The following is a 25,681-nucleotide window of genomic DNA, read 5'->3' on the forward strand; positions in this document are numbered from 1 at the left end:
TTTGTGTTGTGAACAGAGGTCGTTCAGTAAAGCTCCAGGCTAGCTTGAAAAAATAGAGGTTAAGACAACGTAATAATTCCATGCGCCAGTGTTAGAAAATATTCACATTCATTGGACCAGCGCTGTTGCTGATTCTACAGGATTAGCATTGAAAACGTGACCAGCGGTCGGGGCAACAAGTAATAACATGGCTGTAGATCATTGGAAAAACATTGAAATGAATAGAATGCTTTGTGTTTGCTTTGTGTTTGCTGAGTACACTACGATTATGTTTATTTTCCACTTTGATGGTGAAGTTTCTGTACCGCTAACATTCACTTCCAGTCATTTTCACTCCGGCGCTGGTCCAATGATTTTGCTTATTTTCTAACACTGGCGCATGGAATTATTACGTTGTCTTAACCTTTGTTATCTTTAACCTAGGCTCCATGCTTACCCATGAATCAGCTGTTTTAATTTCGGCCATCTTGTTTCCTGTTTTCCAGGTGATGAGGTACTGCAGTGGAACGGGAAGTCATTGCCGGGAGCAACCAAGAAGGAAGTGTACAACATCATTCTGGAATCCAAGGCGGAGCCTCAAGTGGAAATAGTCGTCTCAAGGCCTATTGGGTGAGACGGACTTACTTTGTGAAATGCTAAATTCCCATTTCGTGATCGTTGTGTGATACACTGCAACTATTGTGTGTCTGTTTTGCACTGTGTGACCATTTTGGACTATTATTACTATAGTGCGACTGTTGTTTGTCATTTTCTGACTATATCTAATTTTGAAGTGAAATGTTTATGGCCATTGTCTTCTTTATCTAAAAGATCTATCCATCGCATCATTTCCAATAACTTCTTGAGAAAGGTGTATAGAGCATATCAGTAAGTACATATGTATTGTAGACATAGTGACCACTATGTCATACAGTAGTCCTTCCCTGAGGCCAAACCCTGAATGAACCCTAACCTCCTAGACCTTAGGGAAACCCTTATAAGACAAGTTCTGTCTCTTCTCTTCACCCATGAATCTCTCTCCTGTGTGGGTATGATCTACCCTTCTCTAACCCAACACCCAGTTTGTAGCAGTGTGTGTACGTGTCTGTGTTTTTCCTTTTTGATACAAACAAACATACAATTGAGGTATTGTATGTGCTGGCACTCTGTCTCAAATGAGGATTGGTGATGACTGTTGGTCAACGGCTATTGCAGTAGTGTGCTCAGACATTTGATGCAATCTTCCTCCCATCTCACAGAGACATACCAAGAATTCCAGAAACATCACATCCTCCTTTAGAATCGAGTAAGTGTCATCAAAGCTTGGCTTTTCCTTGAAGAACAATACGGTATAGTTCATTGGTGTGAAGATACAGTACTGTTTGAGTCTTTTACATCCTGGTTCTTTCGCCTGCCAGCGGGCTCCAGTTCCTTTGAGTCTCAGAAGATGGAGCGTCCCTCCATATCGGTCATGTCCCCCACCAGCCCTGCTACCCTCAGAGCCCTCCCCATCATCCTGCCTGGACAGCTGTCTGTGAGTACTGGATATATACTGGATCTACACTGGACTATACTGGATCTACACTGGACTTGACTGCTCTATACAGGATCTACACTGGACTTGACTGCTCTATACTGGATCTACACTGGACTTGACTGCTCTATACTGGATCTACACTGGACTTTACTGGACTATACTGGACTTGACTGGACTATACTAGACCATTTTGGATCATGCGGATGGATGGATGAATGGGTGGGTGGTGGGGGGTGATGCATGGATGGATTTACAGACAAACAGTCATCCAGATTTCCTAGATGGCCTATATTGCACTTTTCACAATGTCCTATATGACTTTATAATCCACAACCAATGGGCTACTCTAACTGGATTCATTCAGTCACATTCATCTAATCCGATGATGTTGTTGCTAGGTAAAGCTGTGGTATGACAAAGTGGGCCATCAACTGATCGTCAACGTCCTTCAAGCCATAGACCTGCCCCCCCGACTGGACGGGCGACCAAGGAACCCTTACGTCAAGATGTACTTCCTCCCTGATCGAAGGTAAACCGTTCTCATATTACTAGGGTTAACATTAATCTGCTCTTATACCTGTGTAAACACACAGTAATAACTGAAGTATATTACCAGGATAGTAGTTCAACATTGTACATAAACTGATCGTTTTTTAATGTAACAGTAACCAATATACCTTAAACACACTGTCAAAACGTTCTCTTCCGATATGCTTCCTGACTATGTAGTTTTCTGTTATATTTCACCATCCTTGTAGTGAGTCACAGACCCTTATATGGGTACAGTATGTGAGAGATACATACATGACTCGCTGACTTTCTTTGACTCTCCTTCTAAGGTTTGTCTTCTTACTCCTAACATTCCTCTGTCTTCTCCCCTGTCATGTTCCCAGTGATAAGAGCAAGCGCAGGACCAAGACAGTAAAGAAGAGCGCTGAGCCCAAGTGGAACCAGACGTTCCTGTACTCCCACGTCCACCGCAGGGACTTCAGAGAACGCATGCTGGAGATCACTGTCTGGGACCAACCTAGAATACAGGAGGAGGAGAGTGACTTCCTGGGAGAGGTAAGATACACACACACACACACACACACACACACACACACACACACACACACACGCATGCACGCACGCACGCACGCATGCACACACACACACACATACATACATACATACATACATACACACACACACACATACATACTGTTTATAGTACATGTGAAGAGTTTATTTCCAAAACGCTATATCCACCAATTTTTCCAATGTTTTTTAATCAGAAATGATTGTGTGCGTGTGCGTGTGCATGTTGAATTAACAATGACATCGGCAGAAATTATACCTTCATTTGTGTGTAAATTATTACTGTTCTCAGATTTCTAATTAATAGATTTTAGATGTGTATGAATTTTTTGCTGTTTCGCAAAATGCTATATTCCCATTGTTTAGCCGGAATGGAATGTTCGTATCCTGTATATTTTACTGTGATATGTGGTTGTCTTACCTAGCAATCCTAAGATAAATGCACTTACTGTAAGTCATTCTGGATAAGATCTCTTTCATAATTTCTTTAAACAATAAAAGCAAATTGACAAAAAAAATTAAAATGGATATATTGCATTTTGGAAGGAAACTCTTCATATACATACAGTATACACAGAAAAACAAAACACACACACATTCATTTACATGTATCTGCACACGCTTGCAAACTCAAACATGCACAGACAACCACAGATCTATCACGCTATCATGTCCTCTTTTTCTCATCCTCTTATTTTATCTTTCTTTCTCTCTTCCTTCTTCCCTCTTTTCCCCCTCTCTCTCTCTCTCTCTCTCTCTCTCTCTCTCTCTCTCTCTCTCTCTCTCTCTCTCTCTCTCTCTCTCTCTCTCTCTCTCTCTCTCTCTCTCTCTCTCTCTCTCTCTCTCTCTCTCTCTCTCTCTCTCTCTCTCTCTCTCTCTCTCTCTCTCTCTCTCTCTCTCTCTCTCTCCTTCTCCTAGATCCTGATAGAGCTGGAGACTGCCCTGCTGGATGACGTTCCTCACTGGTATAAACTCCAGACCCACGACGTGTCTTCTCTACCTCTGCCTCAGCCATCTCCTTATCTCCCACGCAGACACGCCTCTCACGACAGCCCCAGCAAGAAACTACAGAGTATGTCTCGTTGTGTGTGTGTGTGTGAGAGACAGAGAGCGAGAGTGTGTGTGCTTGCATGCGTGCGTTTGTGTGTGTGTATGTTTGTGTGTATATACATTATGTGTGTGTGTGTGTGTGTGTGTGTGTGTGTGTGTGTGTGTGTGTGGGTGGGTGTGGGTTGTATTGACACTGACCTTGGTATATAGATTTTCCCTGCTCCAGTGTGCCTTGATGAACTTCTTATGAACTTGTCTCCTGTGTGTGCGAGATCGATCGCAACTGCCATGGAAACTGTGTGTAAACTCTCTACCCTAGTGTGTGTAACCCTACTGTGTGTGTGTGTGTGTGTGTGTGCGTGTCTATCCACCGTTGTGCAGGGTCCCATCGCATCATTGATACAGAGTTTGATGATACAGGTATAACGGTAGTGTCTGAAGGTGGGTGGGGGGCATGGTTACTGTTACTGAGCTTCAAGTAGTGAGAGTCCAGTACTGGAGGAGAGAGGTGCGACCCCCTTTATATCTCCCCTCATACCCCAGCCTATCTGGCCTCTCTAACCATAGACTACTTCAGCTGATCCCAACTGACAACTACAGAGACGTTTACAGCGGGAAAAACGTCATTGGTTCCCAATTTTACCCCACACTTTGGATCGAACTTGGATTTAAAACAGACAGGGGTACTTCTACCAGCCCTTTGTAATACCAACGTATACAACAACGATACTATGGTATTACTACAATTCTATTCTAGTATGTGTTCTGCCATAATACAGTACACAGCCTTTCTCCTCCTCTGCTGGACCGTAGTAATACAGCTTGTAGAGAAGATCCACTGGGAGCACTGAGTGCATGGAGCTATGGAGCCATGATGTCACTGTGTCCATTCCACTGATGCTGTCCCCTGCATGTCTAGTAATAGAGCCTGAAGTAGTAGAAACTCCATACAATACAAGGATACGGTGCATAAACTAGTGCCTGATTCACACCATAAGGCCAATATGAACTGTGCTGTTCTGGCTATTTAAAAGGGTACAAGGTTACCTAGCCTGGGTGCCAGACGGTTTCTGCCTCAGCCAAGTTGCCATTGCAAGCTGGCAATGGGGTAGCTTTGTGGAATGCAGAACCAGTCCGGTACACAAGTTGACTCAATACCTAGTGTAACTATCCAATTAAACTCTTCAAATGCAACCAAAAAACCTCTAGGAACTTCGACTGTAAAATGTCACGCTCTGATGTACTACAGTTTGCAGTCGGTATCATTTGTCCTCTTAGCTCCCTCACGTGGCATGGGTTTGATTAGACTAGAGCTGCTATGGGCTACTGTATTAGCAGCTGAGCACCAGCATGATCTCTGTGGTGTTGGGAAAACTAAGCATTCACCTGAAGGCGTAGTGAATGTTGAGTGGCGGCACTCAACACTGACACGTTTTGTCATCAGGTAACATGCTACGACTGCTGATTCCTCCTCTGTATGTGTGTAGGTGCAGAGCGTAACTCAAGGGAGAGGGAGAGGAACAGCACCCTGACTGTCCCAGAGCAGCAGAGACTGGCCCAGCACCGCTCCAGATCTGTGTCCCCTCACCGCGAGGACATAACGAGGGCCCGCTCCCGCCCCGCACACGTCCCCATGCAGAGGTAGCTGCAGTTTCTGTATCACACAGTTATACCTAAACTAGTCTCGCGTAGCCATACATCGGAAACACCTTGTTGTCACGCCGCCTGGTTCTCAACGATGCTACACCCACACACATCTACATTATTTATTTATTTCTCTCTCTGTCTCTCGCTCTCTCTCTCTCTCTCTCTCTCTCTCTCTCGCTCTCTCTCTCTCGCTCTATATATACAGTGAGGGAAAAAAGTATTTGATCCCCTGCTGATTTTGTACGTTTGCCCACTGACAAAGAAATGATCAGTCTATAATTTTAATGGTAGGTTTATTTGAACAGTGAGAGACAGAATAACAACAAAAAAATCCAGAAAAACGCATGTCAAAAATGTTATAAATTGATTTGCATTTTAATGAGGGAAATAAGTATTTGACCCCTCTCAATCAGAAAGATTTCTGGCTCCCAGGTGTCTTTTATACAGGTAACGAGCTGAGATTAGGAGCACACTCTTAAAGGGAGTGCTCCTAATCTCAGTTTGTTACCTGTATAAAAGACACCTGTCCACAGAAGCAATCAATCAATCAGATTCCAAACTCTCCACCATGGCTAAGACCAAAGAGCTCTCCAAGGATGTCAGGGACAAGATTGTAGACCTACACAAGGTTGGAAAGTGCTACAAGACCATCGCCAAGCAGCTTGGTGAGAAGGTGACAACAGTTGGTGCGATTATTCATAAATGGAGGAAACACAAAATAACTGTCAATCTCCCTCGGCCTGGTGCTCCATGCAAGATCTCACCTCGTGGAGTTGCAATGATCATGAGAACGGTGAGGAATCAGCCCAGAACTACACGGGAGGATCTTGTCAATGATCTCAAGGTAGCTGGGACCATAGTCACCAAGAAAACAATTGGTAACACACTACGCCGTGAAGGACTGAAATCCTGCAGCGCCTGCAAGGTCCCCCTGCTCAAGAAAGCACATATACAGGCCCGTCTGAAGTTTGCCAATGAACATCTGAATGATTCAGAGGGGAACTGGGTGAAAGTGTTGTGGTCAGATGAGACCAAAATGGAGCTCTTTGGCATCAACTCAACTTGCCGTGTTTGGAGGAGGAGGAATGCTGCCTATGATCCCAAGAACACCATCCCCACCGTCAAACATGGAGGTGGAAACATTATGCTTTAGGGGTGTTTTTCTGCTAAGGGGACAGGACAACTTCACCACATGAACGGGGCCATGTACTTGGGTGAGAACCTCCTTCCCTCAGCCAGGGCATTGAAAATGGGTCGTGGATGGGTATTCCAGCATGACAATGACCCAAAACACACGGCCAAGGCAACAAAGGAGTGGCTCAAGAAGAAGCACATTAAGGTCCTTGAGTGGCCTAGCCAGTCTCCAGACCTTAATTCCATAGAAAATCTGTGGAGGGAGCTGAAGGTTTGAGTTGCCAAACGTCAGCCTCGAAACCTTTATGACTTGGAGAAGATCTGCAAAGAGGAGTGGGACAAAATCCCTCCTGAGATGTGTGCAAACCTGGTGTCCAACTACAAGAAACGTCTGACCTCTGTGATTGCCAACAAGGGTTTTGCCACCAAGTACTAAGTCATGTTTTGCAGAGGGGTCAAATACTTATTTCTCTCATTAAAATGCAAATAAATTTATAACATTTCTGACATTAGTTTTTCTGGATTTTGTTGTTGTTATTCTGTCTCTCACTGTTCAAATAAACCTACCATTAAAATTATAGACTGATAATTTCTTTGTCAGTGGGCAAACATACAAAATCAGCAGGGGATCAAATACTTTTTTCCCTCACAAACACACACACACACACACACACACATACCCCAGGGATGACTCTTCAGCACACTCTTATGGCTCAAATCAATTACCTTTTATGTCCACACTATGACAAAACCAGTAACACTACTCTCTATGTCCTCCCCCATCAGGAGTCTGGATGAGATCCACCAGAACCGGCACCACTCCTGCTCCCCCTCCCGTTACCATGACTCCCACGGGGAGCACCGCTCTGGGGACTCGGACTACGAGTACTCCGAGGACAGGTAACGTCACCCAGACATTGGCGGATGGTGGCCTTTGTTTATTAGGGAGGAGGTTAGACATTAGATGCTGTAGGTACTGTATCAGGGAGTTTATGGTTACTGCCAGTCTGAGAATAGTTTGGTGACTTATGACAGGGAGAGAGTGTGAGCAGGTTATGTAGTGAGGTTCCAGTGTTTTGTGTTCAAAATGGATATACTTTTGAGTATCTTATTTGAGTAGAGCTTTGAGTTCAATATAGGAGTAGATGCTGACATGGTTTCCTCCTTATTTTGTTCATTTTCAATGAAATACCTGCAGAAACAGTATTCCTTTATGCCCAATTATTTCAAAGAGGTTGACCACTAGCTTTTAATTTTTGAGGTTGAAAGTGTTGGATACTCCAAGGACAAGTGGAATAGCATGCTACATTAGTACTGTTCTATACTAATAATTACTAATACGACTAACAGTCTAATGCAAAAGTCTCTTACTAAAAGTTTAATATCATATTTATTATTATTGATGCTGAATCAAAATTATGATTTCATGATTTCTTCTCATTCATTTCTCATGAGCGGGCTTGTCTGATTTGACCATCCTCTTACGTTGTTGTTTTTGATTGGTTGTTCGGTTCACCCATCGCCATGGCAATCACAGTGAGGTCCTCGAGATGCACAGGTCTATCCGAGGCGGGAGTGCCGAGTGCCTGCACACAAACAGGTAAACAAAAACAACAACAACCAAAAAGCCAGAGACGTGATTGTTATCGAAGCAACCCACCATCTTTCTTCTATTAAATTACCCATCATTCTTTGCATTGTCATTCAATGTTAACAACTCCATTTTAACTTGGTCAGTGATACTACAGTCTATGGTTGTGACAAATAAAGTGTATTTTATGTATCATGTGGCAATATTTTTGTTTAATGTGATGTGTTCCTATTCAATGTACTGCATCAATGTTTGCTTTTGTCTATCTGCATAGAAAGTGGAAAATGTGAAAGTCATATTTGTCATGTATTCAGCTTTATATAGTTTTAGAATGTCGATGAATTCGTTCCAGACACAAAGGGACTTCTTTTTTCACCTGATAGGCCCAAAATATTACCACACTCTCCATGACATCATAAAAACATAGAGTTTATATTGGTTTTAAACAGATTATAATAGATTACAGAATAGCTCTATCGTTTACCTCAGAATAGTATGAAAATCTCTCTTGGTGAATTACATTTTTGTCTGAACATTTTATCTCTAGCAGATTCATGTTATTCTCGCCTGAACATTTTATTTATAGAATTGTATTGTATTGTTTTTCCCCTCTTCTGTTTTTTCCCTCTCAATCAATGCACGGTCTACTCTCAAATAACTACACAGGGGTGTAGCTAGGTCCAGCAATACACTACCACCCAAAATGCCCCTATTAGTCAATGGTATACACAAGGACATATACAGGTAAGAGAGTAGAATAAGAAAACCCTTCTCTCTTTCCCAAAAACCTGAACTCAACTCATCATTGGCATTTTATGTGGCTTATTATGTTGTATCAACGTTCTCGCAACGTAATTGATGCCCCACACCCACTCCTAACAGAGCTTTACTTGTGCTTGATGTGGTATTCTGTGTCAATTGTTTGGTAATGCTTTGGCAAACCAACAACCGCCATACCATTTTCTCTCTTATGGCCCCTTCCTTCAACCTGCTTCTTCAGTTTTGATACTATAGCATCATAGCTGCACCGCAACACATTAGAACATGCTAATATGTTAGCATAGCATAATAGCTGCACCATAACACATTAGAACATGCTAATATGTTAGCATAGCATAATAGCTGCACCATAACACATTAGAACATGCTAATATTTTAGCAGCATTGCTACACCACAACACATTAGAACATGCTAATATATTAGCATTATTTTCCATTTCCAGAGACACATTAGAAAGCTTTTTGAAATGATCGCTAAACCAGCAACCAGATTCCAGACAGATTTGATGTGGTATCACAGAGTTGGGATGTGAAAAAAACACATCCAATTCACACATGCGTATAATACACACTTGTACATGTGAAATAGGACAAATATAAGCATCCACCTAATTATTATTTATTATAATATGATGACCCTGGGCCAGATCTGTGTGCAATCTGCTATGTTACAGTAATACTATAGTAGTACTTCACTGTATATTTTAGTACTATAATCCTATATACTGTCCTATGTACAGTAAATCTATTATATACTTTATTTCCCCATGCTATAATGCTTTCCCACGTGCAACTTAAAATCTGTTTAGATGGACTTATATAATCAGTATTACATTTAATCTCCAGTCCTCTAATGGGCGGCGGCTAGCCTGGCGGTTAGAGCTTTGTGCCAGTAACCGACAGGTTGCTGATTCTAATACCTGAGCCGACAAGGTAAATAATCTGCCGATGTGCCCTTGAGCAAGGCACTTAACCCTAATTTGCTCCAGGGGTGCTGTACTACTATGGCTGACCCTGTAAAACAACACATTTCACTGCACCTATCCGGTGTATGTGACAACAAAAGCTAGAGACAAAAGGGTCACTTTTCTTCACGTTATAACATCATTGATTTCACCTTCGCAGGCGACTTGGTGATGTTACAGTTTAGAATAGACATGCTGTTGACAAGTAAAAACACATTATAACTGTACACCCTAAGTAAAGGGTTACTGTGTTTTTATTGGGGTCATCGCTGACACCGATAACGGTCATTTACTTTATTTGATAGGTATCGTTACATTTCTGAGGTGTACACGGTGCAGTCCTGCCAATATGCATATATTTTTACTTTCATTGTGTTCTCTGTTGTCGTCTATGTCTTGGGCCTCCATCAGACAACCCCCCATCACTACAAAGTAGTTGGGAGAGGATGTACTGAGAATGGGGATTATAAAGGAGTACATTTGATATTTTGATGTCAAATCTGGATATTCCTCCTCCATGTCTCAAGTTCTAGAGATGTCCATAGGACATTTTTATTGCTTTGCTGTTTTTATATGGTTTGTTTGTTTACCTCAATGCCATTGTTGGGTTTTCTTGCATGTCGTTTTACTCAGAGTCTGTTTTTCTCTGTTTATTCCTTACATGTCTTCATCATTGTTCATTGGTCTCTCATTCTTTTGCATGCATGTCAAATCTATGTTTTCTTTCCTTTCTTGCATGCATCTATACATTCTACCACGGATTCACACGTGTGTAGCAACACCCTCCCTGCATGCCTAAAGAGCAAGCCCCCCCGGGGGCATCAGGAAGGGGGCGGTCCCGCCTCCCGTAGCGTGCTCACACACCGTGTGCTCAGGTTCACTGATGAGGTCACCGTTAGGTAAGAAACCCATAACTGCGAACAGACGCCCTCCTCGCCCCCTTTGCACCCCATCCCTTCATCCTCTGCCCTCCCACCCCCAACGGAAACCCCTTCTCTTTCGTACTTCACCTCTCCACCCCAACCCCACGGATGACCCTCTCCAAGCCCCCAAAAGGCCTTTGCACTCCACCGTCCATCCCTTTGTGAGTGATCGAATGCTGATCCTTAACCCAAACTTGTGTAAGACCACAGGACACGCAACAGAGTTGACTGTATTAAACAATAAACAACTAAGTCCTTATTGGCGCACTGCAAACCATAGCATACATTGGGGCTCTGTGTCATATGAGGCATGTGATGCAGTTGGACACAGCCTCTATTCCAGTGTTGTGTTGACATCCATGGCCCCAACAAAGACCATGACAAATGTTAAGACCCTCGACATTAGTAGGCTCCCTGCCAGAGAGAAGGGAGAGAGAAAGAGACAGTGTGTGTGTGTGTGTGTGTGTGTGTGTGTGTGCGTGCGTGCGTGCGTGTGTGTGTGTGATAGAGAGAATACTTGTGCTGTAGTATGTCTGCTCACGCAAAGTTCACCCAGTCCACCCTCCTCATCCACCAAGAGCAAGTTCCCATGGCAACGCTCCAACCTTCACATCAAGTGGACCGACTGAACAGTATCGCCGCAAAGGGCCTCTATTGTAATGAATGGAGGTTTACAAGCCCCCTTTAACTCTGTTCTGTATCTAATGTTCGTTCCTTCTTTTCTTTCTGTGTCTCGTTCCCCCTCCCACCTCTATTTGCAATTCCTTCCTTCTGTCTTGGACTCTTTATTTCCCTCCATTCTCTCTCTTTCTTTGTTTTTTTCTCTCTCTACCATTCCTTCTCTCTGTTTTGCCCTCTTCCTTTCACTCTGTCCCCTCTTGTCTGCTTTTCCCTTCCTTCTCTCTCTCCCTCCGTGGTACTGTAGTGATCTGCAGCCCAGTCTGGACCGGGTGAGGAGTGCCAGCACCACCTGCCTCAGACCTGACACCAACTTCCCCTCTCCTGATAGAGACAGGTACACACACACCAACTTCCTCTCTCCTGATAGAGACAGGTACACACACACCAACTTCCCCTCTCCTGATAGAGACAGGTACACACACACCAACTTCCCCTCTCCTGATAGAGACAGGTACACACACACCAACTTCCTCTCTCCCAATAGAGACAGGTACACACACACCTACTTCCTCTCTCCCGATAGAGACAGGTACACACACACCTACTTCCTCTCTCCCGATAGAGACAGGTACACACACACCTACTTCCACTCTCCTGATAGAGACAGGTACACACACACCAACTTCCTCTCTACTGATAGAGACAGGTACACACACACCTACTTCCCCTCTCCTGATAGAGACAGGTACACACACACCTGCTTCCACTCTCCTGATAGAGACAGGTACACACACACCAACTTCCTCTCTACTGATAGAGACAGGTACACACACACCAACTTCCTCTCTACTGATAGAGACAGGTACACACACACCAACTTCCCCTCTCCTGATAGAGACAGGTACACACACACCAACATCCTCTCTCCTGATAGAGACAGGTACACACACACCAACTTCCCCTCTCCTGATAGAGACAGGTACACACACACCAACTTCCTCTCTCCCGATAGAGACAGGTACACACACACCTACTTCCTCTCTCCCGATAGAGACAGGTACACACACACCTACTTACTCTCTCCCGATAGAGACAGGTACACACACACCTACTTCCACTCTCCTGATAGAGACAGGTACACACAAACCAACTTTCTATCTACTGATAGAGACAGGTACACACACACCTACTTCCCCTCTCCTGATAGAGACAGGTACACACACACCTACGTCCACTCTCCTGATGGAGACAGGTACACACACACCAACTTCCTCTCTACTGATAGAGACAGGTACACACACACCAACTTCCTCTCTACTGATAGAGACAGGTACACACACACCAACTTCCCCTCTCCTGATAGAGACAGGTACACACACACAAACTTCCTCTCTACTGATAGAGACAGGTACACACACACCAACTTCCTCTCTCCTGATAGAGACAGCTACACACACACCAACTTCCTCTCTACTGATAGATACAGGTACACACACACCAACTTCCCCTCTCCTGATAGAGACAGGTACACACACACCAACATCCCCTCTCCTGATAGAGACAGATACACACACACCAACTTCCTCTCTCCCGATAGAGACAGGTACACACACCTACTTCCTCTCTCCCGATAGAGACAGGTACACACACACCTACTTACTCTCTCCCGATAGAGAAAGGTACACACACACCTACTTCCACTCTCCTGATAGAGACAGGTACACACAAACCAACCTCCTCTCTACTGATAGAGACAGGTACACACACACCTACTTCCCCTCTCCTGATAGAGACAGGTACACACACACCTACGTCCACTCTCCTGATAGAGACAGGTACACACACACCAACTTCCTCTCTACTGATAGAGACAGGTACACACACACCAACTTCCTCTCTACTGATAGAGACAGGTACACACACACCAACTTCCCCTCTCCTGATAGAGACAGGTACACACACACCAACTTCCTCTCTACTGATAGAGACAGGTACACACACACCAACTTCCTCTCTACTGATAGAGACAGGTACACACACACCAACTTCCCCTCTCCTGATAGAGACAGGTACACACACACCAACTTCCTCTCTACTGATAGAGACAGGTACACACACACCAACTTCCTCTCTCCTGATAGAGACAGGTACACACACACCAACTTCCTCTCTACTGATAGAGACAGGTACACACACACCAACTTCCTCTCTACTGATAGAGACAGGTACACACACACCAACTTCCTCTCTACTGATAGAGACAGGTACACACACACCAACTTCCTCTCTCCTGATAGAGACAGGTACACACACACCAACTTCCCCTCTCCTGATAGAGACAGGTACACACACACCAACTTCCTCTCTCCTGATAGAGACAGGTACACACACACCTACTTCCTCTCTCCTGATAGAGACAGGTACACACACACCAACTTCCTCTCTCCTAATAGAGACAGGTACACACACACCAACTTCCTCTCTACTGATAGAGACAGGTACACACACCAACTTCCTCTCTCCTGATAGAGACAGGTACACACACACCAACATCCACTCTCCTCTATAAGAGCTAACCTGCTGCACCTCCTTTTCTAGGTTTACAATGTTTCCTTAGTAGTTGAACATTTCTTTATTCTCTCAAATAATGTAAAAAACGATCATTTGATTGTCAACCTTTGAATCAACAAAGATTCAACATCTCTTCACCCATTCTTGTCATGCATGTTATCTATCAATTAGGTTGCTATTCATCATAATATGTCATTTTGTTCACCACTAGCTCCTCAGTGTATATTGAGAGGTGCTGAGCAACACAGTGACTACACAATAACAGCTCTTTCACATTGACCTGCAAAATAATTCACACCTACTGTCACTGAGTGTTTTGGCTAGCAGAGGCATTCTAGTTGCCAGGGAAGCCAAATGATTTTAGCTTGTTCTAAACTAACATGAACCCACCCCTCCCTCCACTCACTGTGTCCCTCTCCCTGTTTCCCCACCTGGGGGATGCCACACCCCACCACACCTCCAGATGCTCCAACTCTCTGCCCCGCAGACAGCCCACAAGCCCCAGGATTTTAGTAGAGCAGGCCTCCCCAGAGGAAGAAAGGTACTGGGTACCGACCTAGCTCTACCCTTACCTCCCAGGACCCAAGCTGCAGTCCTGCTACTGTACTTGCTTAGCACTGCGTGGCTACTATAGTTTTCCTCTAACCGTAAGCCTAACCCTTGTGCTAACCCTGGCCTAACCCTAACCCTGCACTTTGTAGCTTTCCTAGATGTTCTAGATTAGAGTGTAAACTGGTGGGTTGTTGTAACGCTGTAGTTACTGCTTCTCTTGCTGCTTCACCTTACTGACCTGCTTCCTGACTTCTGCTTCAGCTTACTGACCTGCTTCCTCTGCTACACATCTGACTTCCACTTGCTCTGTTGTCATGGTGCTTTGATGTTTCTGTTCGAAACAGTTAGTAGCAAGCAATGTAGTAGTGCAATATAGTAGTCAACATTTTTGCATCTTCATTTTATTTTAACAAAATCATTTCAGCCAAAGCATCTCTTTTATTTAAAATAAAACGCCAGCTGACCATGCATTCAAGATTTGTTTTTAGTTTTGTTTCTCCATTGGGTTACCCATCCTCCATTTTGTCTTCTTCTCATGTCCTCCACGTCACAGGCAGTCAGGGAGCCTGGGCAGGCCTAACAGTCAGAGAGGTAACAGCAAGAAAGGCCTGGAGGCTGACAGGTAAGGGCATTCTTTCATTCATTCTACCCATGCCTCCCATACACCCCCATTCATCCTCTCCTCTATCTGGATGGAGATAGTCCCTCTTCAAATCGAGAATGTGTTGATGTCTGATGTCAATCTGAATTGTAACAAATTGTGACTTTGTTGTGTATGCAATTTAGCAGCACAGCAAAACCTTTTCTAAATGAGCGTTGTTCAGATGGTGTGGTACTATCAGCATGGTACTCTCAGTAGGACCCATAGCCCTGTGTTGTCTTGAATTGTTATGTCCTTCATTTATTGTGTTCTGATTCATTGTTCGCCATAAGGTCCTTCTTTTCTGTTTGATATGATTTACATTCTTTACCATTTATATCATTTAGCTTTCTTTCGTTTGTGTTTTCTTTCCTTTCCACGTGGCCTGTTGATGCCAGTCGTATCCAGCCCACCTCTATACTGAGGGGCAGTAGGGGGAGAGGGGGGCCGCTGCGCCCCTTTAACCAGACACCCCTGGGGGGATCTGCCCCTAACTCACCACGACAGGACAGGTGCATGCTGGTGCCCAAAAATATACCCCCTTAGCACCCCCTTGTTGAACCCCTTTGCCCCGCTTGGACCTCTGTCCCCCCCTATACCCACTGTCCTGCTGCTCCTATTGGTTGTGGGAGGAGTAAACCAATCCCATTGGTTCCCTCTAGTGTATGTTCAAGGATGTAGCCACCCTGGGTTTTACATATGCAGGAATGGGCCTTCTGTGGAGGAGTTGAACTCATTCTCTTGTAGTTAATCTCCCTTTCCCCCTTTCTCTCTTTCTCTGTCTCTTGTCTCTCTCTCTCTCTCAGAACACACACCCACAGCCCCTCCCCTCCTACGGGTCGCAGGGGCAGACAGCTGCCACAGGTTCCTGCCAGAAGCAGCAGCGTAGAGCAAGGTAGGTTGTCAAGGAGTGTGTGTGTGTGTGTGTGTGTGTGTGTGTGTGTGTGTGTGTGTGTGTGTGTGTGTGTGTGTGTGTGTGGCTGTCTGTCTTTGCGTGTGTGTTTGATGTGTCTCGTACTATAACTGAGTGTATGAACTCATAACTCCGACCATTCAAAACCATTCTTTCTGAGTGCTCTTCCTCACTCTTCGCTGTTTCTTTACATTCCTCATTCTCTTCTACCTCCATGTCCATGAAGAACATCTACATGTAGATAATAAACCTGTTGATGCTAGTAAACCTGATGAAAAAGGTCATTCTATGGCACGACTGTATCTTACCCAACTTTATATTATGTTTTAGATTTTAGTAGATGTGATTTGCATTTTCCCTCTTAATATCCCCCAACAATTATGACCCTCTGTGCACGCTGTAGTATTCAGTACATGACATCTAATGAAAGTGATGCATCGCATGCGCCACCTAGTGTCCAAATAGAGTAATGCCACTAAGAGTACAGTACAGTTGTCTGACACCTCCAATCACATCCTGCTTCCTCTGTTCACCTTGTTCCAGGGTGAAGTTTCCCCTAGGTACAGATCTAGGATCAGCTTTCCATTCCCCAAATCCTAACCTTAACCATAAGTAGGGGAAATGCAAAACTGACACAAGATCAGCGTCTAGGGGCAACTTCACCCTACACCGTTCACTTTCACTGTCATTCACCTGAGAGGTTGTGTGTTTCTTGTGTAATTTACTGTATTATTACTGTATTATTACTGTATTCATTCATTCAGTCATTTCCTCCCAGCTCTAGCAGTAGAGGAGCGAGCCAGACAGATGAACATGAAAGTACATTCCTACCGGCCTTCAGCCTCCCACGACCCCGAGACAGACCTCAAGACCAAACGAGAGGTCAGTACTTTTGCTGCATCTCTCTGCTGGAACACATACAATTTGTAATTATATAGTTCTACACCTAGAGCAACAGTATATTAACTGTCGTTCAAGATGGCCACTGTCCTTCACACATCAAAAGTTGGAGAGTTTTCCATGGTGATTACTTTTTCATTGATCAGTAATAACACAGATACCACTTTGGTTATTGGGGAGCAGATCTACACATAAAGCTCAGCTACACAACTGTGTTTTATTGGACCTACTGTATGTACAGTAACTATTATATGAGTGAATAATTGGACCGTTTGATACATATTCGGAGTCTTCCTCTCTCCTCTCTCACCGCCTTCAGATGTATGCGGACCAGCGGCGGAGCTGTGACAACGTGTCGGCCCGCTCGTCAGACAGCGACATGAGTGACGCGTCGGCCCTATCCCGCGCCAGCAGCGCCTCACGCCTCAGCAGCACCTCCTACATGTCCATCCAATCAGAACGCCCGCGCGGGCGGCTCAGGTCGGTACACCGCCTTGCACTTTAATTTAATTTCATATGTTTTTACAAGATAATTTACAAGATAATGAAGTATCAATTGAAGAAATGAAAAGCATGGTGTGGTATTTGTTTATCTGTCAGTGTGTCATGCTTGCTTGTTTTTATTTCGTCTCTCTTTTTTTCTGCATGCTGATTGGTGCACTCTTCAATCTTTTTGCATGCTCGTGTTTCTCTACAAATACTTGCGTTGCGTACACACAAACACACACGGGGGGAAAACCCCCAAATGAACGGACACAGGTCCAAGTCTTTAGAGGACGAGAAGAAGGAGAGGAGGATCTCGTGGGGGATGAATGGAGAGCAAGAAAGGATGAGGGCAGCAGGGAAGAGACGGTTCTCTCAAGAGCTGAAGAGGAGGAGACACACTGTGTCTGGGGACCCCAAAGACGCCAGGTAAAGAAAAGAGAAAAGATCTCTCGCTCCTTCACAGGATGGAGGGACCTGCAATGGGCCCTGGAAGACAAGAGCCCCATAGTCCAGGGATCTCATATAATCGCTGTGTACCCACTAACCATGGTCCCCGTAAACCTATTGCTCTTGTTGTGACCTGTAAATGGCCTCACTCAACCACCTACTGTAACTGTCACCTAGTGTCCCCTCAAACCCACCTGGCTTTACATCAAACTCATTCCACGGAGGGCCAAGTGTCTGCGGGTTTTCGCTCCACCCTTGTACTTGATTGATGAATTAAGGTCACTAATTTGTAAGAAACTCCCTCACCTGGTTGTCTAGATCTTAATTGAAAGGAAAGACCAACAACCTGCAGACACTCGGCCCTCCATGGAATGAGTTTGACACCCCTGCTTTACATGTACAAACTAGTGTCCCCTCAAACCCACCTGCCTTACATGTACAAACTACTTTCCCGTCAAACCCACCTGCCTTACATGTACAAACTAGTGTTCCCTCAAACCCACCTGCCTTACATGTACAAACTAGTGTCCCCTCAAACCCACCTGCCTTACATGTACAAACTACTTTCCTGTCAAACCCACCTGCCTTACATGTACAAACTAGTGTTCCCTCAAACCCACCTGCTTTACATGTACAAACTAGTGTCCCGTCAAACCCACCTGCCTTACATATACAAACTAGTGTCCTCTCTAAACCCACCTGCCTTACATATACAAACTAGTGTCCCCTCTAAACCCACCTGCTTTACATGTACAAACTAGTGTCCCTCAAACCCACCTGCCTTACATGTACAAACTAGTGTCCTCTCTAAACCCACCTGCCTTACATGTACAAACTAGTGTCCCTCAAACCCACCTGCCTTACATGTACAAACTAGTGTCCCTCAAACCCACCTGCTTTACCTTCTACCCTAATTTCTCCACAGTTTTACTCAACTTTCTTAGCCAACCATCCCATAGTCCTATAAGCCCAGAGGCCTCACATCACATAACCCCACCCATAACCTCCCTCCCCACACAGCCCTAACTTCCCTCCGGCTGACCAGTCCGGTCCACCACAGCCTGCCTGCTGACACGGACAAATGACCCAATCCCCTGAGCCTCTACTGGGCAGGATCAAGATGTAGTGGCCCATATTAACAGCCTAATGTATTGAGGTGTGTGTGTGTGTGTGTGTGTGTGTGTGTGTGTGTGTGTGTGTGTGTGTGTGTGTGTGTGTGTGTGTGTGTGTGTGTGTGTGTGTGTGTGTGTGTGCGTCAATCCATATAGAGTGGTTATAAAACAGAGGGCCTAGGGCCTTTGACATACTTTCTAAGAGCTAGATCATGGCTATTGTGGACTGCAGAGAGAATGGAATGTGGTGGATTGTTCGCTGGTTGCTCAGATTGCTGCAGACTGGCTCCAGGTCAGTTTGAAGGTACCTGATAAGAGATATTGGATTCATAAAGAATATTGAAGACTGGCCCCAGGTCAGTTTGGAGGTACTTGATGAGAGATATTGGATTCCTACAGTATACTGAAGACTGGCCCCAGGTCAGTGTGGAGGTGCTTGATGGAGATACTTGGATGAATACAGTATATTGAAGACTGGTCCTAGGTCAGTTTGGAGGTACTTGATAGGGCGTAGTTGAATGCATACAGTATATAGAAGACTGGCCCCAGGTCAGTGTGGAGGTGCTTGATTGAGATACCGGATTTATACAGTATGTATATTGAAGACTGGTTCCAGGTCAGTTTGGATGTGCTCGATGGAGATACTTGGATGCATACAGTATATTGAAGACTGGCCCGAAGTCATCCCATTTTCCTCAATCCTCCTTCTTCTTCTCTGTCCATCTGAGGCTGCTATATTCTATCACTCCCATTATTCAATTTCATTTCACAGCTTAATTGTTCAATGTGGGGAAATGTGTTTGGTCATTTGTGCTGACATACAACATCACATGTGATATAGTCTCCTTGTTTATTTTTGCTTGATTTAATGTTGTCCCACTTTTGTGCATGTGGTTGTGTGTCTGTGACCGTTGTGTGTGTGTCAACCTGCGTTGTTGTGTCCTGTGCCACTGTGTGTCTGCGTGTGTGTTTGTACATCAGTGTGTGTCTCAGATCCCTCCTGGCATGCGTCCTGTGCTCCCACTGTCCAGACCCCCCCTGGACCTCCTCTGAGTCGGAGTACCCTCCTCCCTACCCAAACGCCGACCCTCGCCCCTCCATCACCCCCCTCCACGGGGCCGAGGAGAGGCCCCAGACCACCCTACCCCTCCCTAACCCCCTGGTCACTTGGAGAGGGTCCCCGATTGGGATGGGGGACGGGTGCAGTGTGGCGGGGCTCTCCTGCAGCACCCCGACCCCTTTAGAGGGGATGGGGATGGACATGCACCAGCTCCTCCGAACCCCTAGAATGCATCACAGAGCACTGCGTGTCGTCTGTCCCTGCTGTATGTTGGCCTGTCTGAGGAGAAGAAGCCTGAACAGCTAAGGCTATTGGCTGAGACTGAAGAACTCATTTATAATACGAAAGAGACACACATATATATATGTGTTGTAAGGTGTTTTAATTATATTTCTATGTTATCGGCCATTACAAAAGACCGGCAATGATGGACATTGGACACATATGGCATATTGCTGAATTTTGTGGGATTTTGGAGGCATATTTGTAAACATGAGATCATCTGAGTTCATTGAGATAATTTTTTTATAACGTTTTGAGATCTTTTGGAGTCTGTTCAGGCTTTCTTGTATCATCAATATCGAGTTTTAATATTAAACTCATTACAATTACTCACCAATCATTGTATGCCTCACATCATACTGTATAAGAACCTTATCAATTATTGACGTTTATTAGACTGTACTGTGTTTTCACCCACTAAAGTGAAGGTAACCCCTTATGTTATAAGTTCCACTGCTCATTTCATATCTCAAGACTGTGATTCCAGATTGAACCTTACTCTCCTCTTTCTCCCTCTAGTCGGCAGGTTCGTGCAGCGCCGGGCCGGACCATGCTGAAGAGCACAAGCGTGAGCAGTGAGATCTACGCGTCAGAGCGTACCGACGGCAGCCAATCGGACACGGCGCTGGGCACGGTGGGCATGGGTGGCAAGAAGAGACGCTCCAGCCTTAGTGCCAGGGTGGTCTCCATCGTCTCCAACAGACGTAGTCGCAGCACCTCGCAGATCATCGGCCCGGGTGAGTTCAAAGGTCTAAACTGATCCTCATCCAAATGAAGGAGACACTCAGGGGTTGGTTGTGGTATGAAAATGTGGCTCTGGTATTTTGATTTGATTTGAAAATATACTTTAGGGTTTACATTGAAAGACGGTGGTAGACATTACAAACATTTAACAATTAGACATTACAGACAGTAAAAATGAGACATTACGGACTATCAGCAAGTGGCCATGACACGATAGTTCCCAGATGTTTTTAGGGTTAAGAGCGACCTATAGCTAGCTACCTTATAGCACTTTCATCTGAAGACAGAAAAAAGAAACAGATAAGCAGGTGCGTCATCACTCTTGACCTTTTGTTACGTGACTACACGCCAAAAAGTCCTGATGCTGGAATTCAAATCTTAAGAATACAACCCACAAAAATAAAGTTTTAAAGAGTTTCAAAACAACATGTTTCTACTCTAGATGACAGCCACTGCGGCCAAGCTTCCAGTCAGAGAGAAAGACTTTAGGGAATCTTTCTCAGCCTGGCTGGACTCACCGTAGGGTGTGGAGAGAGGACACAGCGAGAGAGAGAGAGAGGGACTTGAAAGGCTCCAACTGCACTGCATTCCTCTTCCTGTTCTTTTTTTGCACTCCTCTTTGTAGCCGACATAAAAAGCCATTATAAAGGAAACTGGGGCCTAGGGGGGTCTCTCCATGCCGATCTCCCCATTGTTATATAGTATAGCAGTATGATTGGTATTCTGTGTAATAGTTGCCCTCTTTGCTGCCAAAATCATAGTATTTATGTTGAGGTGAGAGACAGAGAGAAGGTAAGGAGGACTTGTTTTTACATTTTTCAGGCTTGAATACTTTCAAGATGATTATTGTTTTATGGTTGGTACTGTTGATTCTTGCTGTACTACAATTCATTTAAGGTTAGCGTTCTTTGTCATGAATCTTGTTCTGGAGGCAGCTCTGCAGAATGGTCACTAGCTGGAATAGCCACAAAGTCACCTAACCCTAACCTTAACCCTAACCTTAACCACGCTGCTAACCCTAATGCTTAACCCTAACCTTAAATTAAGACCAAAAAGCAAAAACAAAAAATCATGCATTTTTACAATATAGCCAATTTTGACTATGCAGCTGGCCCATCTAGCGGAAATCGTTCAGTTCTGCCTCCAGAGAAAGATTCATGACAATAAACATCAACCTGCGTATTATCCTAATGTACTACTATATTGTTCTTTAGGATTGACTGTATGGTACGTCATTGTCTGTATTATGACAGAAGGATCCTGTTGGTTGTGACGAGGGACGGTTGTGGAGTTAATGGAACTTTGAAATAAAAAAACATGTTCTTTCTCTCTCAACACCTCTCCAACACTCTACAACCCATTGTTCAACTGTGATTTGTGAAAACGCAATGACAGGAAAGGATACTTTGACTTCACCACCCGGTTCTTTCTCTTCCTCCTCCTCTATTGTGTCATTTGTCCTTTGAGTTGGAACGGGGTGGCCGTGCCCCAGCTATGTGACTGTGTCCTATCATGATGATGAGGCAGCTAGAAATACATGGTTTTCCTCAAAAGGACCACAAAATAAAGCCTTCTGGCCTAAGTGTGTTCATCCTCGATAGTTGTGTTGCACTGACCCAGAAAAACTAAGGACTGGAAGTGCTTCAGGTCTCAGGAAGACAGTAACATAGCCATGCTATCTTAGCCATTAGCCTTAGCTATCCGCTACATTGTGTATATTTTTTCCTCTCCGGTACCAGAGGGGAAGGGGAAGAAGGAGAAGGGTGCATCCATCCAGAGGAGCACAGAGACAGGCATGGCCGTAGAGATGACCAGGAACATGAGTCGACAGTCCAGTAAAGAGTCCACCAACGGCACCATGAACAGCTGCAACTCTGAGGGAAAGTCAGTACCTACAGACTCTCTCTCTCTCTGTATATATATTTCTCTCTCTCTCTGTATTTCTCTCTCTCTCTCTCGCTATCGCTCTCTGTATACTGTATATGTCTCTCTCCTTTTCCTCCTTCTCCCCCTCTCTCTTCGTTACTTTCTTCCTCTTTCTGTTTATGCATATACAAATTTTTCCCACAATGTTACATGAATTGACATTCACTGTAAAGTAAACAACCCAGTATTTCAGCATTATTGCATTCAATTTGATAGATACATTTCACCTGGACCCATAGGATAGATATGGTAATTAGTTGTATATTGACTGTGTTCCTATTCTGTTCTAGTCTGCTTTTCGGTGGGGTGCGTCTGGGACAGCCAGGCAACCAGTTCAGCGACTTCCTGGATGGCCTGGGTCCTGCCCAGCTGGTGGGCAGACAAACGCTGGCCACACCTGCCATAGGTGAGTAAATATCCCCCTATTCTATTCTATTCTATTCTGTCTATTCATTGTGTTATTGCCTTATCATAGTTCCTCTGTGACTCTTCTCCAATTGATAACTTATTGTTCAGCTATTTCTATACCCCACAAATCAGTTTCATTCATTCACATAGCTCCCGTTCCTCCTTCTCCATATTACCTCAATAACTCAATGTCCTTCCAACTTCCCTCTAGAGAAACTCAATTGCCCACTTCCTATTTCATGACCTTGGGTGTGTTCGAGCAGTAAGCCTAACGAAGCCGACTGCAACAGTCAAAAGTCGGACAAGGTAGTGGTTTTCCAACAGCAAGGCTCAGATCAACATGGCAGTGTCAACATAGCTGCTATTGTTTATTTAAATAAACTTTTCTATGCTCCCATATCACACACTCACAAACTGAAAACATAATGTGTGTACAATTAATTGGTTAGAAAGCAGTCTCAAATATCACTTTCATTTGTATACCCTGTAGCTTTAGAATCGGGGCAAAGTTGGTTCCTGTTTTAGGCATGTCTTTGGCCATGTTCATTTGGGTCAAACAAAAACACCCTGATGATTGGTTGACAAATAGTGCCTCCCACAATGCAGGTGATGACTGCATGGTGCAGTTGGTGAGAAGCAACTGCAGCGACTTGAAGGTGTCTTCATAAAAACTGCATGACCTTTGATCACATGATTTTTGAACGTTTTAATACCCATAATACAAAACACATTTTTATACCCATAATGCAAAACAATACTTGACAAATGTGATCTGCTCGAACGCGCCCCTTATCTCTTGCCTACTTCCTGTTCTGATTGGTTCAATCAATTTCCTGTTTCCTGTTTAGTCAACCAGAGACAAAACAGAAGGCGAGACATCAGCTGCTATCGCATTGGTGCATATAGGAAGCCGCAACTTAAGCAGACTGGAACTGTGAAAAAAAAATTCTATAGGAAACGGCCTGAGTGGGACCTCGTCATTTATCCACCATTTCCGGTCAAGTCGTTCTACTTCCTCTTCCTCCCAGGTGATATTCAGATCGGAATGATGGACAAGAAGGGTCAGCTGGAGGTGGAGGTGATCAGAGCTCGGGGCCTAGTACAAAAGCCTGGATCCAAATCCCTCCCTGGTGAGACACTGGTGGTAGCGCCACCTAGGGGTGGAGGACTGCATTGAGACAAAATAATATTCAGTGCAAAGTCCTTTGAAAGTGCTTTTTAGTCCAGGAGTAGTCTTATCTGGGTCCATGTAATCGCCCACCTAGAGAAAACAATTTAACCTGATCATGTTTATAACCACAATAGAGTATCCTTATCTGCCTCTTCTTTCTTGCTTTCTTTCGTCAGCTCCATATGTCAAGGTATATCTGTTGAATAATGGAGCGTATGTAGCCAAAAAGAAAACCAAGATTGCACGGAAAACGCTCGACCCGCTGTACCAGCAAGCGCTGCAATTCGAGGAGAGCCCACAGGGTAAAGTCTTACAGGTAAGTGTCAAAGCATGCCTTGTTTCATAAAGAAAGTAAAATCACTTTTTATTTAAATAATTAAATAATTGTATCCCCTGAAGAATATTAAAACCTTTTAAAGCTGTAAAAGTTTTTAATCAATACATTTTTGGGGGTCTTTTTTTTCCCTTCAGGTGATCGTCTGGGGAGACTACGGACGAATGGACCACAAAAGCTTCATGGGAGTTGCACAAATCCTATTGGAGGAACTAGACTTATCAAGTACAGTGATTGGCTGGTACAAGTTGTTCCCACCCTCCTCCTTGGTGGACCCCACACTAGCCTCCCTGACTCGACGTGCTTCCCAGTCATCATTGGACAGCTCCTCGGGCCCACCGGGCACCCGATCCTAGTGGACCAATAGGACTACAGCTACCAATCTTAATGGACCAATGGGACTATGGCTAGCCTACCGCTTTGTGAAACGAATGAACGTTACCATAGAGATGAACGTACAAAAAATATTCTAGAACAACAACAATCAAGAAAAAGAGTCACAATGATTTAATTAAAAAGCTTTGTTGATATCTGACAATCACTCCTGACATCGTTTAATTTGTTGTTTGTTTTAGAGAGCGTTATGTTTCAATGTTTCATTTCAGTAACTAATTCGTCAAAGTTTGTTCGCAGTTGTAATCTAAGAACTGGGGCTGTCGGTAATAAACGATGTTCGGTAGCTAGGTAAGGCTGTACTGGAGTCGAGCGGTAAGGAGAGCACTCGATTCGTAGAAGAAACTAAGTAGACATTTAAATGACAAAGGAAGCAGGGTGGTAGTTTTTAATCAAACCATCAATAAACAAAGAAATGTATGTTAGCGTCGGAAT

At 44.4% G+C, this 25,681-nt stretch overlaps 1 pseudogene across 1 annotated transcript in view; it reads left to right on the top strand.

Annotated features, from left to right (window-relative positions):
• Positions 1–25,344, top strand: part of LOC311113664 (regulating synaptic membrane exocytosis protein 1-like) — a 35,461-nt pseudogene extending 10,117 nt beyond the window's left edge. Inside the window, exons 6-30 of the transcript XR_014615936.1 lie at positions 486–609; positions 1,239–1,285; positions 1,398–1,513; positions 1,915–2,045; positions 2,410–2,581; positions 3,515–3,668; positions 4,028–4,087; positions 5,134–5,287; positions 7,214–7,327; positions 7,965–8,027; positions 8,685–8,762; positions 10,540–10,662; positions 11,612–11,701; positions 14,342–14,419; positions 14,984–15,052; positions 15,877–15,965; positions 16,762–16,865; positions 17,203–17,363; positions 17,643–17,795; positions 20,790–21,007; positions 22,754–22,898; positions 23,231–23,346; positions 24,377–24,478; positions 24,696–24,835; positions 24,991–25,344. The product of XR_014615936.1 is annotated as a regulating synaptic membrane exocytosis protein 1-like (transcript). The remainder of the gene's footprint in view (positions 1–485; positions 610–1,238; positions 1,286–1,397; positions 1,514–1,914; positions 2,046–2,409; positions 2,582–3,514; positions 3,669–4,027; positions 4,088–5,133; positions 5,288–7,213; positions 7,328–7,964; positions 8,028–8,684; positions 8,763–10,539; positions 10,663–11,611; positions 11,702–14,341; positions 14,420–14,983; positions 15,053–15,876; positions 15,966–16,761; positions 16,866–17,202; positions 17,364–17,642; positions 17,796–20,789; positions 21,008–22,753; positions 22,899–23,230; positions 23,347–24,376; positions 24,479–24,695; positions 24,836–24,990) is intronic.
• Positions 25,345–25,681: the final 337 nt, after the last annotated feature.

This window comes from Coregonus lavaretus (genome assembly GCF_964263955.1).
Source record: "Coregonus lavaretus genome assembly, chromosome: 40".
Taxonomy (NCBI): Eukaryota; Metazoa; Chordata; class Actinopteri; order Salmoniformes; family Salmonidae; genus Coregonus; species Coregonus lavaretus.